The 4,197-nt window shown below is 40.1% G+C and overlaps 1 long non-coding RNA gene across 1 annotated transcript in view; it reads right to left on the bottom strand.

Annotated features, from left to right (window-relative positions):
• The window catches only part of LOC309660165, a 35,873-nt gene extending 32,989 nt beyond the window's left edge, over positions 1-2,884 (bottom strand). The window contains exon 1 of the long non-coding RNA XR_014263226.1: positions 2,784-2,884. This is a non-coding gene — a long non-coding RNA (uncharacterized lncRNA). The remainder of the gene's footprint in view (positions 1-2,783) is intronic.
• Positions 2,885-4,197: the final 1,313 nt, after the last annotated feature.

The raw sequence follows: 4,197 nt of genomic DNA, 5'->3' as shown, positions 1-4,197 counted from the left end.
CTTGCTGAATGGTTACAAAAACAAGACCTATATATACGCTGTCTACAGCAGACCCACTTCAGACCTAGGGACACATACAGACTGAAAGTGAGGGGATGGAAAAAGACATTCCATGCAAATGGAAATCAAAAGAAAGCTGGAGTAGCAAAACTCATATCAGATAAAATAGACTTTAAAATAAAGAATGTTACTAGAGACAAGGAAGGACACTACATAATGATCAAGGGATAAATCCAAGAAGAAGATATAACAATTATAAATATATATGCACCCAACAGAGGAGCAACTCAATACATAAGGCAATTGCTAACAGCTATAAAAGAGGAAATTGACAATAACACAATAATAGTGGCAGACTTTAACACCTCACTTACACCAATGGACATCTTATCCAAGCAGAAAATTAATAAGGAAACACAAGTTTAAAATGACACAGTAGACCACATAGATTTAATTGATATTTATAGGAAAACCCATCCAAAAATAGCAGATTACACTTTCTTCTCAAGTATGCAAAGAACATTCTCCAAGATAGTTCACATCTTGGGTCACAAATCAAGCCTCAGTAAATTTAAGAAAATTGAAATCATATCAAGCATCTTTTCTGACCACAATGCTATGACATTAGAAATCAATTAGATGGGAAAAAAACATAAAAAACACAAACACATGGAGGCTAAACAATACGTTACTAAATAACCAAGAGATCACTGAAGAGATCAAAGAGGAAATCAAAAAATACCTAGAGACAAATGACAACGAAAACACAATGATCCGGGGGAACCAAGATGGCGGAGTAGAAGGACGTGCTCTCACTCCCTCTTGCGAGAGCACCAGAATCAAAACTGGCTGCTGGACACTCATTGACAGGAAGACCCTGGACTTCACCAAGGAGGATACCCCACGTCCAAGGACAGAGGAGAAGCCACAGTGAGACGGTAGGAGGGGCGCAATCAGAGTAAAATCAAATCCCATAACTGCTGGGTGGGTGACTCACAGACTGGCGAACACTTATACCACAGAAGTCCACCCACTGGAGTGAAGGTTCTGAGCCCCATGTCAGGCTTCCCAACCTGGGGGTCCGGCTACGGGAGGAGGAATTCCTAGAGAATCAGACGGTGAAGCCTAGTGGGAATTGATTGCAGGACTTTGACAGGACTGGGGGAAACAGAGACGCCACTCTTGGAGGGCACACACAAAGTAATGTGTGCATCGGGACCCAGGGGAAGGAGCAGTGACCCTGGGGGAGACTGAACCAGACCTACCTGCTGGTGTTGGGGGGTCTCCTGCAGAGGCGAGTGGTGGCTCTGTTTCACCGTGGGGATAAGGACACTGGCAGCCGAGGTTCTGGGAAGTACTCCTTGGCGTGAGCCCTCCCAGAGTCTGCCATTAACCCCACCAAAGAGCACGGGTAGGCTCCACTGTTGGGTTGCCTCAGGCAAAACAACCAACAGGGAGGGAACCCAGACCCACCCACCAACAGTCAAGTGGATTAAGGTTTTACTGAGCTCTGACTGCCACAGCAACAGGGAGGGAACCCAGCCCCACCCATCAACAGTCAAGTGGATTAAGGTTTTACTGAGCTCGGACCACCACAGCAACAGTCAGCTCTACCCACCACCAGAGCCTCCCATCAAGCCTCTTAGATAGCCTCAACCACCAGAGGGCAGACAACAGAAGCAAGAAAAACTACAATCCTGCAGGCTGTGGACCAAAAACCACAGTTACAGAAAGATAGAGAAGATGAAAAGGCAGAGGGCTATGTACCAGGTGAAGGAACAAGATAAAACCCCAGAAAAACAACTAAATGAAGTGGAGATAGGCAACCTTCCAGAGAAAGAATTCAGAATAATGATAGTGAAGATGATCCAGGACCTCGGAATAAGAATGGAGGCAAAGATTGAGAAGATGCAAGAAATGATTAACAAAGACCTAGAAGAATTAAAGAACAAACAAACAGAGATGACCAATACAATAACTGAAATGAAAACTACACTAGAAGGAATCAATAGCAGAATAACTGAGGCAGAAGAACGGATAAGTGACCTGGAAGACAGAATGGTGGAATTCACTGCTGCGGAACAGACTAAAGAAAAAAGAATGAAAAGAAATGAAGACAGCCTAAGAGACCTCTGGGACAACATTAAACGCAACAACATTCGCATTATAGGGGTCCCAGAAGGAGAAGAGAGAGAGAAAGGACCAGAGAAAATATTTGAAGAGATTATAGTCGAAAACTTCCCTAACATGGGAAAGGAAATAGCCACCCAAGTCCAGGAAGCGCAGAGAGTCCCATACAGAATAAACCCAAGGAGAAACACGCCGAGACACATAGTAATCAAAGTGGCAAAAATTAAAGACGAAGAAAAATTATTGAAAGCAACAAGGGAAAAACGACAAATAACATACAAGGGAACTCCCATAAGGTTAACAGCTGATTTCTCAGCAGAAACTCTGCAAGCCAGAAGGGAGTGGCATGATATACATAAAGTGATGAAAGGGAAGAACCTACAACCAAGATTACTCTACCTGGCAAGGATCTCATTTAGATTTGATGGAGAAATCAAAAGCTTTACAGACAAGCAAAAGCTAAGAGAATTCAGAACCACCAAACCACCTCTACAACAAATGCTAAAGGAACTTCTCTAAGTGGGAAACACAAGAGAAGAAAAGGACCTACAAAAACAAACCCAAAACAATTAAGAAAATGGTCATAGGAACATACATATCGATAATTACCTTAAACGTGAATGGATTAAACGCCCCAACCAAAAGACATAGACTGGCTGAATGGATACAAAAACAAGACCCATATATATGCTGTCTACAAGAGACCCACTTTAGACCTAGGGACACATACAGACTGAAAGTTAGGGGATGGAAAAAGATATTCCATGCAAATGGAAATCAAAAGAAAGCTGGAGTAGCTATACTCATATCAGATAAAATAGACTTTAAAATAAAGAATGTTACAAGAGACAAGGAAAGACACTACATAATGATCCAGGGATCAATCCCAGAAGAAGATATAACAATTATAAATATATATGCACCCAACATAGGAGCACCTCAATACATAAGGCAACTGCTAACAGCTATAAAAGAGGAAATCGACAGTAACACAATAATAGTGGGGGACTTTAACACTTCACTTACACCAATGGACAGATCATCCAAAATGAAAATAAATAAGGAAACAGAAGCTTTAAATGACACAATAGACCAGATAGATTTAATTGATATATATAGGACATTCCATCCAAAAACAGCAGATTACACATTCTTCTCAAGTGCGCACGGAACATTCTCCAGGATAGATCACATCTTGGGTCACAAATCAAGCCTCAGTAAATTTAAGAAAATTGAAATCATACCAAGCAACTTTTCTGACCACAACGCTATGAGATTAGAAATGAATTACAGGGGAAAAAACGTAAAAAAGACAAACACATGGAGGCTAAACAATACGTTACTAAATAACCAAGAGATCACTGAAGAAATCAAAGAGGAAATAAAAAAATACCTAGAGACAAATGACAATGAAAACACGATGATCCAAAACCTATGGGATGCAGCAAAAGCGGTTCTAAGAGGGAAGTTTATAGCTATACAAGCCTACCTAAAGAAACAAGAAAAATCTCAAGTAAACAATCTAACCTTACACCTAAAGAAACTAGAGAAAGAAGAACAAACAAAACCCAAAGTTAGCAGAAGGAAAGAAATCATAAAGATCAGAGCAGAAATAAATGAAATAGAAACAAAGAAAACAATAGCAAAGATCAATAAAACTAAAAGTTGGTTCTTTGAGAAGATAAACAAAATTGATAAGCCATTAGCCAGACTCATGAAGAAAAAGAGGGAGAGGACTCAAATCAATAAAATCAGAAATGAAAAAGGAGAAGTTACAACAGACACTGCAGAAATACAAAACATCCTAAGAGACTACTATAAGCAACTTTATGCCAATAAAATGGACAACCTGGAAGAAATGGACAAATTCTTAGAAAGGTATAACCTTCCAAGACTGAATCAGGAAGAAACAGAAAATATGAACAGACCAATCACAAGTAATGAAATTGAAACTGTGATTAAAAATCTTCCAACAAACAAAAGTCCAGGACCAGATGGCTTCACAGGTGAATTCTATCAAACATTTAGAGAAGAGCTAACACCCATCCTTCTCAAACTCTTCCAAAA

Source organism: Balaenoptera physalus (genome assembly GCF_965194825.1).
Source record: "Balaenoptera physalus genome assembly, chromosome: 4".
Lineage (NCBI taxonomy): Eukaryota > Metazoa > Chordata > Mammalia > Artiodactyla > Balaenopteridae > Balaenoptera > Balaenoptera physalus.
This window is presented reverse-complemented; position numbering and strand designations above follow the sequence as displayed.